Source organism: Pseudorasbora parva, chromosome 4, assembly GCF_024679245.1.
Source record: "Pseudorasbora parva isolate DD20220531a chromosome 4, ASM2467924v1, whole genome shotgun sequence".
Classification (NCBI taxonomy): domain Eukaryota; kingdom Metazoa; phylum Chordata; class Actinopteri; order Cypriniformes; family Gobionidae; genus Pseudorasbora; species Pseudorasbora parva.
The window spans coordinates 41,672,788-41,685,766 of NC_090175.1; the positions used below are offsets into that span (position 1 = coordinate 41,672,788).

The window sequence follows — 12,979 nt, forward strand, 5'->3', positions numbered from 1 at the left end:
TGCTAAAAGGATGGACGCAGGAAAAGTGGCAGAAGGTGGATTTTTCAGATGAATCTTCTGTTGAATTACACCACAGTCGCCGTAAATATTGCAGGAGACCTACTGGAGCCAGAATGGATCCGAGATTCACCCAGAAAACAGTGAAGTTTGGTGGCGGAAAAATCATGGTCTGGGGTTACATCCAGTATGGGGGTGTGCGAGAGATCTGCAGGGTGGAAGGCAACATCAATAGTCTAAAATACCAAGAAATCTTAGCTACCTCTTATTCCCAACCATAAATGAGGCCAAATTCTGCAGCAGGACGGTGCTCCATCGCATACTTTCATCTCCACATCAAAGTTCCTCAAGGCGAAGAAGATCAAGATGCTCCAGGATTGGCCAGCCCAGTCACCAAACATGAACATCATTGAGCAAATGTGGGGTAGGATGAAAGAGGACGCATGGAAGACGAAACCAAAGAATATTGATGAACTCTGGGAGGCATGCAAGACTGCTTTCTTAGCTATTCCTGATGACTTCATCAATAAATTGTATGAATCCTTGCCAAACCGCATGGATGCAGTCCTTCAAGCTCATGGAAGTCATACAAGACACTAAATTTGAATCTCACAGCACCACAACTTAATTTGCTGACGTATTTTTGTATTTGCTGTAAATTTGTTTAATTTCTGTATAGGCGACAAAACTTTTTTCTTGCCAAAATTTGACCTTTCTGTCGTGATTAAATGATAAATATTTTTTTCTATGAAAATTATTTATTTCAGTGCATTAAACATCATTTGGGAGGGTTTTAGCTTTTCATATGAGCTATTTCTAACACCAGTTAATTAATTAAAAGTCAGGTTAATATCAGGTGTTTCTAGAAAATAGATAAGCGACAAGACTTTTGTCAGGGACTGTACAAACAGACATAACTACTTGTATTGGAAGTCTATTTAAATTTAAACATATTTGACAATGAATTACATAAAAACAAGTAAATCAACTAATGGCCAATACCGTAGACCTCACTCTCTCTCGCCCTCATCCTCACACTCTCTGCCCATAACAGTTTAAATGAACAAACATTAAGTGCTGATCAAGAGTTTTGTGCAAGCAATTTAAGGTCGCAAATCTTATCCCAAATATAGCAGGCTTCATTCAGTGATTGAAACAAATATTATTAATATTAATTTAAGTTTTACAGCATATTGAACGCTCCGAGCGAGCTGTGCTGTGGTAAACATCAAACTTTTCCTTGACATGAAATGGTAAATAATCACACCAGTGGAAGCCAGGGCATTTATCCTTTATTCATGCAATATCTATTCGGACAGTACATTAGCCTACACTTCAGTAATGTTTCTGTTTAACATTAAATAAAATGAGGCATGGTATGCTAACTGAATCTTACATAGCTTGCATACAACTTTATCTCGCGGCTTAACAATCGAATTGAACTGGTCCAATCGATTGGACCAGTTAAATTTTATCTGAGAAGAACAGAGAATATATTGCAATCCCAGACGAAGATCCCTACTTCAGGCCAGGACTAATATAACTGTTTCATGGCGTACAATAGAAACAGAATTTTGTCAGGCTGCCACACATTCAGCAAAAACTAAAGATCTTCTCAATTTAAAGCTACACTGTGTAACTTTTTTAGTTTATTCTTAGCTAAAAACACTTAGTTCTTTCAAAAATATATGTGCTCATTAATGTATATTTACTTCTTTCAAGTAATAAAGTATTCTTGTAAGTTTATAATATGCCATTGAAAATACATACGGGTGAGGGGTTCGAATGCTGGTCGCCATGTTGCCCCTCCATCTTGAAAGTACATTAGCCAAAGAGGGACATATCCGTAAATTCAAGCTTCGCCTTTCACGTTTTAACCCTCGTGGTGGCACCGTGTCGAATGTGAAGAGGGGGATTGCCATGTTAATCTTGGACTAAATCGGCCACCGTAGGAGTTAAAATGAAATCAGAATGGAGAGGAACAGTAACTATTATTCACTAGATGGTCATATACCTTTTCACCGCTAGATGGGGGAAAATATCACACAGTGTAGCTTTAACATAAATCTCATGTTTATCTAATGAAATCTCTAGAAGGAGTTTGTTAATGTCTGGAAATGGCAAAAACTATGTGTATTGTAGTGTTAAAGGTGCTTAACTGAAATTTTGTAGGTAGCGCTATTGAGCCATTTTGCCACACCCAGAAAAGGGTTTATCTTACCCCTTATTTACACTGCATGAATATGGTACTTTGGTAGAAATGTATTTATTATAAATATTACTATTACCGTATTAAATATTGGGGGATATAAACTTTTATTGGGGTTGTTTTTGTTGTTTCTTCATGTTTTGGTATTTTTATTAAAAATTCCAGTTTATTATTACTTATTATTTATTTTAAGGAGCATGGTTTTACTTGTAAACACATTTTACTAATACTAGTTAAACTCTTGAGTCTATGCAATATGCAATAACTATAGTAAATTTCCTTATGGCAACTAAAGGATAATTTAAAAAGAAAATAGCTTTAATGCCTGTTTAGAATTATGACAAAGATTAAACATGTACATATAATCCAAACATATCAAATGATCTGTAACAAAGCAATAGTGACACAGTAAAAACTTTTTTTTTACTCACATAAGTGTGTTATGCCATTCCTGTCGGATCTGATATAGAAGGAAGGCACAGCATCGTGCTTTAATTTAAGACTCTGCAAATCCAATGCAGCTACTGTGTTTTTCCACAACCTGGCACTGCACAACATTTAGCACTCTTCAAAGGCATGTTTATTGCTTAGTTGCTCGGTTCAGTGTTGACGTCAAGTCTGTTATTTATCTACTACTATTTGTCATGCTCGAATCAGTGAGTGAGGCTACTGAACTTTGGGGTTTGTGATGTCACCACCCCAGGAGGGGGGCGACACAGTTTCAGCCAATCTTCAACTTAAAGGGTTAGTTCACCCAAAAATGAAATTTATGTCATTAATGACTCACCCCAATGTCGTTCCACATCCGTAAGACCTCTGTTCATCATCGGAAAACACAGTTTAAGATATTTTATATTTTAGATGTTTTTATTCCCTTTCTGGACATGGACACTAAAGTGGGCATTGACTTCATATGCTCTGGGACATCAAAATAGTCCATATGAGACATCAGTGGGTTGATTAGAATCTCTTGAAGCATCGAAAATACATTTTGGTCCAAAAATATCAAAAACTATGATATTATTCAGCATTCTTCTCTTCCACGTTCCTCCAAAAAGATTAAAACGGTGTGAATCGATCAATGATTCGGGTCGCCAATGTCACGTGATTTCAGCAGGTCGGATCCATGTTCGGATTGCATCAGACTGCCAAACTGCTGAAATCATGTGACATTGGCGACCCGAAGCATTGATCGATTCACTGATTCATTAACCGTTTAAATCTTTTTGGAGAAACACAGAAGAGAGGACAATGCTGAATAAATTCTAATCAAGAGATTCTAATCAACCCACTGATGTCTCATATGGACGACTTTGATGATGTTTTTATTCCCTTTCTGGACATGGACAGTGAAGTGGGCATTGACTGCATATGCTCTGAGACTAAAATATAAAATATCTTAAACTGTGTTCCGATGATGAACGAAGGTCTTGCGGGTGTGGAACGACATTAACGACATTAAAGTCATTAATTACATCAATTTCATTTTTCGGTGAACTAACCCTTGAAGTACCTATAGAGTAGTATTGCATCTTTCATATCTCCGAAGAGTCTTTAGTTTGATCATATTTATAAAAGATAGATCCGCTGAGTTGTTTAGCAGTTACGCAGTTACGCACCGACTGCCAACAAAACACAGACATTTGATGCAGTTTCACTCACCACCTGCATGCGATTTTGACTCATGACCGGGAACAAACAAACAAACTTACAGAACTCTGTTGCTGCTCCGGAAAAACAATCTGCAAACTATGCATGCACTCATCCCGTACACTGTAAAAAAAATTGTGTTGGTTTTTGTTGGTTTAACTTAAAAAAGTAAGTAACCTGGTTGCCTTAAAATTTTGAGTTTATTGAAATTAAAAATTTGAGTTGATACAATGAAGGACATTTTTTTTAATAAATAGAAACTCAAAATATGATTGTATCTGAACCACATAAAAATGCGATAAATCATGAAAATAGCACAATTTGGCATGTTTCACTGCATCATCAGAAATAAAACACACAATTACCCAATATGCTTACAAAATCTTTTAATAATCTTTTAATAAAGGTTGCCGAATCTCAAAAAATGTTCATTGTATTAACTCAAAATTTTAATTTCAATGAACTCAAAATGTTAAGGCAACCAGGTAATTTTTTTCTAAATATTTTTTTACAGTGTACAGTTACAGTTTAGCCCATAAAAGTAATTCTGCCTATTATGACCTCACACAGGCCCACACTCGAAAAAAACATTCTGAAACGTATTCGAATCTGGAAGGTTTGTATTTGGCACAGAAATACTCTGTCATTCGCCCAACTTTGCAGATGTTGTTTATGCTCAAACAGCAACATTACACACTAACTAAAGTAAAAAAAAAAAAGAAATAAATTAAGGACCCCTTTAATATATATGAACTATATTATAATAAACCAAGTGATTCTCATTCAAAACGTAAAATTCCGAAGACTGAAGAGGCCAAGAGGGTTAATATGATATGGTTAACTTGAGGGAAACTGACTTCATATATCCACAAAAAAATGACTGGATGTATGACTAAATTTTCCAAATTAATGTAGTTTAGTGTAAAAGTGGAGAAATGTCCAAATTTACACACAACTGAGGCTCTTGGAATATGAGAATAAAGACAGGATGTATCTTTGAATTTTTAGGGGGTCTCTTTGGCCCTGGACTTAATTCACAAAGTTGATTCTCACTGTGCACATGCAATCACTCAATGAGAGAGAGAGAGAGAGAGAGAGAGAGAGAGAGAGAGAGAGAGAGAGAGAGAGAGAGAGAGAGAGAGAGAGAGAGAGAGAGAGAGAGAGAGAGAGAGAGAGAGAGAGAGAGAGAGAGAGAGAGAGAGAGAGAGTAGATGAGTTTTTAGGTGTGCAATATTGTGGATATATGTGCAATATCTGATTATGGTCACTTCAGCTGAACATGAGAATAGATTAGGCTCACACATAGATGAACTGTTACTAAAAGCCCTTTGTGTGTTTCTTTTGCAAGTCAATTAAATTTGTTGTTTTTCACAGGCTTATATTTAGTACAGTATAAGGTCAGCTAGAGTTGATATGAGAATGTCTCTTGCACTTAATTGGCTCAGAAAAAAATTGACTCTGGTCATGCGATGTGTGTGTCTGTGTATATGAGTTTGTTTGTGTTTGCGTTAGGAAGAGATAGGAAGGATGAATATCTGGGGGATGGGTTGGGTTGTTGTTTTTTTCTCGTTTCTTTTTCACGTGCTGACACAAGAAATCAGATTAGTGTGAGGCTTACAGAGCACCAACCATTTTCGGGGGAAAAAAACACACAGAAATCGTATGAGCATCTAAAACACAAAATCAGAGGAGGAGAACGCTCTATAATCTATAATCAGCAGTTCACCAAGGATACAGATCACAGATGATAGTAGTTTCTGTTACTCATTCTTCTCTTTCATTTTCAAAGGCCAGATCGAGATTAATTAAATGTCAGCGCGCCGATGTCGTGTGCGTGCGAGTGCATGCGTCTGGTGTCTTGCTGTGTGTTAATTTGGTGCAAAATGTCGAGTGTCTCCTGCTCTCACTCTGACATTCTGATTAAGAGCATCGAATACTTCCATCTATCCACTAACATACTAAACATTTTTTTATCTGTATGATGCATTATGCATGTAACCTTACATTTGTATGGTCAAACAGTGTTTCCAGAACTCTTCATTATGAGCGTGCAAGTGTTTGTTTGCAAAGACTACTTGGTCTGTGGTTACCTGAGCACTTTCTGCAACTAAAGCAAATTAATGCCTTCATTTACATATCACTGTGGGAACTGGGGTACTGATGATGCATACATCTTTTTGCGCGTGTGTGTGTGTGCAGTGTTTGTGTGAGAAAGAGACGGTGAGCAGGAGAGAGACAAATTTCATTCTGCATTTATTTTGTGTATTGTTCAAATTCAGCCCACTAGAAAAATCGCCACCTCAATTTGCATATAATTGAATTCTGCTGCAGTTAATTAAAACAGTTCATCACAAGTGTCCCCGTTATTTTTCGCTTCCTCCTGAGACTGCAAAAAAATTTTTTTTGCATGTATATAAAGAGAGAATATAATAATATGTATTCCATTGTGAATATTATTTAAATAAAATAAAATACAACACAACAGCCAGTGGCATCTGGGGTGGGGCTATCTTTTTTTTTTTGACCAGTGACAGATGGGTTAGTGTTTGGAACGTTCGGAAGTTTCAAAGTGTTTTTTTATTTATTTTTTATTCAGCTCGATAATGCAGAAATTCCATTCTTCACCTTCAAAATATTTTATATATTTTATATATATATAATATATATATTAGGGATGCATGATATTATATATATATATACGTATATATATATATATATATATATATATATATATATATATATATATATATATATATATATATATAATATCATGCACATGCAGTATATTTAAAATATCTCTCTCTCTCTCTCATATATATATATATATATATATATATATATATATATATATATATATATATATATATATATATATATAGAGAGAGAGAGAGAGAGAGAGAGAGAGAGAGAGAGAGAGATACAGATATAGATATATATAATTAAATTTCTGCATTATATATATATATATATATATATATATATATATATATATATATATATATATATATATATATGTATGTGTGTGTGTGTGTGTGTGTGTGTGTGTGTGTGTGTGTGTGTGTGTGTGTGTGTGTGTGTGATAATTGTACAGTTTATTTTGATATATTGTACTTTACATTAATATTATTCAAATGACATTTTAGATTAGCCAAGAGGTAGTTGTCATGCTGCATGAGGAGGCTGTCATGAGGCCTATCTCAGTTTTGAGCTTGATTGAACAGAAAGGCTAAACTGTGCTCTTAGTACAGGGTGTCAAATGTGTTTTAAATTTATTTATAATTTTTTGTTTCAAAATTATTTTGCTGTTTATATTTTCCTGAAAAGCCTGTAATATGCCATTTAATGGGAGGATCAGCTGTGACAACTTACCCCTGGTTTTTGGAAGCAATATGCCTAAACAGAACTGGACTTAAACAGAACAGAAATAAACTTAACAGGAAATATTTACTGGACTTTAAAATGACAACAGTCCCCCTAATTCAAATGATTAGTTTACATACATTAAATACAGGTTGCTTTAGGCTTTAAAAAAATAATTAATTTTTAATATAAGCCTACCTTGCAAAAAAAAAAATGTATGGTCTCAGCAGTGCCATGTATGGTCTCAGTAGCTATTACAAACAAAAAATGTTAAACTATTTAGAATGAGGAAGTTAAAGATGAATGCATAGGGAACCTGAACGGACACTTTGCAAACTATCAAATTTGACTGACCTGGTTTCTGGGCGTTTACCTTAAGTGTCTCTGATGTGCAAATGCAATTCCTCCAAATTATTTATTTTCTCTGAACCGGAGATTCATTCCGGGGCACCTGACGTCACTCCGCCGCCAATGCTGCTGCCGCTCTGTCCTGCCTCGAGCCCGTCCCCTCATATTCCGCTCTGCGTGCGTGCGTGTGTGCGCGAGCGCTTTTGTATGCTCGCGCGCTCGGCTGCACACACAGCATCAGCATCATCAAAAAGAGAGACCTGCGAGCTCTTTACGAGCGCTGGAAACACGCAGTGCCTCTGCTGCTCTTGTGCTTTTTATAGTTCAGCCCTGCACCGGTGAACATCAGAAAGGAGAGGACGGGCTTCTGGATTATATCTCTGGTGCTTATAGATGATTTCACGAAGGGACCGAGCCGGTGAGACCCGAATGAAAACCTGATCCAGACAGCAATGTTGATCAGGTAGGCGAGGAGTAAAAGCCTCATCCGCTCCCTCGTTATTATGGAGGAAATGTCCAAATAATTTCATTGTTATGATCAGTCGAGCTACAATTGCATGTGAATCGATAGTCAATCCCTTTTTTAATCATAGACAGGCTAATGCATGCATATTCCCACTTTTTGTTTTGTGTGCTGCTTTGCAAGCATATCAACATAATGATGATGAGTATTGCATTATGTTCCTATATGTCACACAAACATACATATAGCCTACATGTATGCATATATATATATATATATATATATATATATATATATATATATATATATATATATATATATATATATATATATATATATATATATATATATATATATATATAATACACACACACAGTCACACACAGCAATGTTGTGGAATTATAATTTAGGCAATTGCACCTGGCTTTATTGTATTACATGACATGCATTTTTGTTGTGGTTTCGCCACTACTCCTTTCAGATCATTCAGTGATGTTCGGGGAACCCAGTGCTCGGGGGCATTATGCTGAGCTTAAAGTATTACTGTTTATGACGGAATGTTCTCCACGGATCATTAAAAGCATATTCTTAATGGACCAATAAACTGAATGACTCTACATTTGAACAAAGTTCACAGTGAAGGGGATTATGTGTGATGACTTTTGCTATACCTCATAATGCTCTTAGTGTGTGTGAGAGACTGGAGGGGGAGGGAGAATGGGAGAGAGTGAGGGATATTATGATGTTAGGGTATTAAGGTTTGCATATGCAAGAGAACGGAAAGAAGCAGAGTGTTTTGTGGTTAGTCTGAGCTGAGGTGTAAATGTTTGACCTGTAATGCCCAGAGCATGTCCAGACAGAGTGAGAAAATGGCAGATGGATGGAGAGAGAGAGAGAGAGAGAGAGAGAGAGTGATTTTCTGAGTTTTTAATAATTTATTTCATTCCATACCTGCAGACTAAGGGTTGCTCAGAGCACACTTGAAAACTTGCACTATTTGAAAAGCAGGTTGCCTCAGCTTCAGTGGCATATGGTTTATATTAATAATGGAGACATCACAGAGGCACAATCCCTGTGCTTATTGCACAGATGTGCATCTTTGATACCATTTATAGGTGTGGGTCCTAAGTGCTTCTGCTAGTGTAAGTTGTGCTTATGACACTGAGCTGAAAGCGAGCTGTAAAATCTCTTCCTGAAACTGGAGAAGAGTTTAATAGCACTGATGTGCTCAGTGCTTAAGGCTTGATCAGCTCAAGTTTTCTGCATGTGCATTACTGTCAAAACCATATGGTTCAAGCAAGGGGACTTTTTGGATATGATTTCTAACCTTCTTGAGAACAACTTGAACTCAGTAGCCATTATCTAGTACTAAAGCTGCCCTGATGGATCAGGGAAAGTATGATTGAGTTTCATACAAGTTTATGGGACTGTGCCTGGCTCAATTGGTGCCATTAGTTATGTTTGGGTGTGTTATTGTGCTTAAAGCTATACTGTTGAGTGATTAGAGATGCAAAAGAGTGAGGAGTCGTCAACATGTGATCCATTCCTGCGGTTGAATACAGCTAGATGAAAGCACAATGGAATAGTACAGAACACCGGCATAATTTTTGTGCATATGCAGGACGAAGTGCAAACATGTCCAGTTGATGCATGTCTAATGTTGACCAACAATTAAAAAGTATAGCAAAGGAGCGCATTGTGTGCACCCCGTTAAAGCTGACATTTCTTTTGCAAACTTATGCCGAGTTCACACTGCACGATTTTAGCCCCGATTTTGACTCGGAGTCAGCGTTAGGTTTTGCGAAATCGATGACAAATGCCAGAAGTCATAGGCAAATCGGTGCTCGTTCACGTGAGTGACAATCACGTAGTGTGAATTATCAAAGAAGCGATCTGAGAGAATCGCAGATGAGTCACCCACGGCGTGAGATATTTGGCATGCTAAATATCTGGACCTGTCTGCAATTTAAATTCCTGCTGTGTGTTCTGACTGAAAATTACATCGGCGATAACCTACAGCCAATGAGAGAGCAAGATACAGGGCAGTGGGAGGATCAGGGAGGAGTTCTAGACCAGAATATCAGTATTTTATTATATATATTACAATTATATAAAACAGAAACAAAGCACAACATTTGCTTGACCAGCCGTAACAGCAGCACAATTATATATTTGCTTCGAACTCTCTTTCCTCTCTTTTTTTCCAACTCTCTTTTTTTCCCCTTTTCGTTGCAAATCAGCGCACCGACAATTTAGATCACAAGCTTCTTGCGGGCTATTATTTTGAATAATTCCAGTCTCATACGTGATCTTGCATTGTTTCCTTGTCATATCTCATCTGCGTTTCTTCCTATTGTAAAGACATGCAATTTGAAACCTCCTGTCGCCGATCTATCGCGCAGTGTGAACTAGTGATGTCTGGTTCTTGAACGAATGGTTATTTTCAATGGTTCTCAGCAAGTAACTGTGCGAGCTGGTTCATTAATCAAACTTAATCGAATGTTAGTTCTGGGTTTTATGACACAAGACGCACAAGCCGAAGTAACACGTCCAACTCAAAAAGAACCGAATGAGCCGGTTCAACCAACTGTCGCAGTTTGCAAAGTATTACAGAGGATTAAAAAACAAGTAAATGAGCAGGTTCACCAGCTGACAAAGTTTTCTATGTGTGCTATTTGTGCTAAACTTTTAGGAATCTAATCCAAGATGTAGGCTACTCAATATTGGTCAATCATATCCAACGTAAAATATCCGTGAATGAAACCGTGACCACACAAATGCCATTACCTAAATGAATGAAGTGCAATAATCAGCAAAATGCTCTAATGTAAATTACTTTTTGATTTTTTTCAATTGACACATATTGCTTTGTTTGAATGTTTCCTTGATATAGCATAACACTGAGTTGTTTGAAAAAATGCAGTGACATCGTTGCATGAGGACGTCAGGAACCTATGAATCTGCATTTTGAACCGGTTCATTGAGCCGAACTGTCCGAAAAAAAACGGTTTGCGGAAATGAATCAGACTTTGCACGACTAGTGTGCACAGCAGCATCTGAATACCCCAGAAAGTCATGCAGTGGGAAATAATCTGTGATCTGGTGAGTTTAAAAATCGTGCAGTGTGAACTTGGCATGAGGTAGAATCTGGAAAGACTTTATCAGCTCACAAGGTGCATGGAAGCAGACAATATAAAAAGTGCAAAAAATGGACCCAGTAATACTTCTGGTAAGGGAAGCTTTAATAAATTCTAAAAATTACCAACGCATTTTAGCTTAAGAGCCTTTTCAGGCTATACAACAGACACAATGCTTGAACATTTTAAAAGTGTCATGAACTGGATTTTTTATTTCTTTATACTTTATAAATTATTTTTATTCAGTTCATTCACTATGGTACCAAACAGAAATCAAGTTAGAACTGACCAATCACTCCACGTTTTCTCTATTTACATACAGTTACACAAATAGTTGAACAAATATGGTGACACAAAATAAAACGTGGCAAGGATAGCTATAATTTATGGTTGAATAGTACTTTTGAGAGTACTTCAACTCAGTAAAAAAATCATGCCTGAAAAATCCTCCCTCCAATCTCCCCCTCACCCTCTCATTTCCGTCAATAGGGGAAGAGGATTTTTCAGGTGTGATTTTTTACTGCGCAGAGTCAAAGTACTCTCAAAAGTGCTATTCCGCCATACATTACAGCTCTCCTTTTAAACCTGCTTAGAAAAGCACCATGTTTTATTTTGTGGCTTAGTGGGCTATAAGCTAAATGCTATCAGATCGTCACCGCGCGTCAGAGCGATTCAGTGCAGCACTCGAGAGAGATATGTATCAACTGGTCTTAGTTAAGGGAATAAAATAGTTAATATGAAAAAGCGGTTAAGTATCCCTTTAAAGACAAAGGTCCTCATTCATTTGTTTTGGAAACAGACTTTTCAAATAAAAAATCCAGAAAGCAATTTCGTTTTTTCTCTATTAAAAGCAATATTACCTTGTACTCTGAAATATTCAGTCAGAAAATTGTATATGTATTTTTTTTATTTCTGGTTTTTGTTGTAAATTTGTAAATCTTTCATAAAGAAGCCACAATGTTTAAAATTGTAACTTTTTCTGGAAAAATGTTGCCTGTTGGTGTTTGTTAAATAATTTCCTGAAAAGTCCTGCTTTGACTGTCACTATGTTATTGTAATATTTGCGCATACACAATCAGCTCACAGCTTGATGAGGATTACAGACAGGAAACAAGATTGTTGCTTACAGATAAGTGGGAGAATAATGGCTCTAATCATTCTGCATTTTTTAAAATGAACTGTACAATTGACAACTGATTTCCTAACTGTGCTAGTTTCTTGTTAAGCTCTTTTGTCTTTTTCTTCTTACATGACAACATAATAATTTATACTCAAATCAATTTTTCATGTCCATTTATTTATTTATTTATTTATTTTGCAAGTAGCTGTGTAATAAATGGGATAATGTACAGTCAGATCATTTACAGAGATGGTCATTAGTGCAAAGTAAACCTCAACAGGGTGATGATAAAGTGGGGTTTATTGTGCATTAACTGTGTGTATTATTCCTTATTTGCTTACCAGTTTAAAATTTAGGTGACAAAAATAATTTCATTGACACTATTGTCTCCAATTGGCATAGTTTTTAAAAAAGTTTTTCTAAAATCTGTGATTGTTCAGAAAAACATAATTCTGCTCCAAATATTTGCCATTAACAGCCATTGGTGGTATTTTGAGCGTGTCAGGAAGTAAACAGAGCAGGATTTTGATAGCGCCACAGTAAAATAACCTATAAATAGCTTCTAGTTATCTGTGCATTCAGCTAAAATAAAATAAAGTATATTAACTTTAAAGGTGTCATGAACTTCTGTCTTTAAATTGAAAAAACAAAACAAAAACAAACGATTAGCTTGCTATCCTCTGCATGTTTATTGC

At 36.3% G+C, this 12,979-nt stretch overlaps 1 protein-coding gene and 1 long non-coding RNA gene across 8 annotated transcripts in view; one reads left to right on the plus strand and one right to left on the minus strand.

The window, feature by feature from the left end:
* Nucleotides 1-2,760, minus strand: part of LOC137073399 (uncharacterized) — a 30,534-nt gene extending 27,774 nt beyond the window's left edge. Inside the window, exon 1 of the long non-coding RNA XR_010904776.1 lies at nucleotides 2,638-2,760. This is a non-coding gene — a long non-coding RNA (uncharacterized lncRNA). The remainder of the gene's footprint in view (nucleotides 1-2,637) is intronic.
* ptprdb (protein tyrosine phosphatase receptor type Db) overlaps nucleotides 1-12,979 on the plus strand; it is a 112,391-nt gene that overhangs the window by 16,203 nt on the left and 83,209 nt on the right. The window contains exon 5 of one of the 7 annotated variants that reach the window (XM_067441829.1): nucleotides 7,888-8,027. The exons of the other annotated variants lie outside the window; for them this stretch is intronic. The gene's annotated coding sequence lies outside the window, so the exon portion shown is untranslated. The remainder of the gene's footprint in view (nucleotides 1-7,887; nucleotides 8,028-12,979) is intronic. 7 annotated transcript variants of the gene reach the window in all.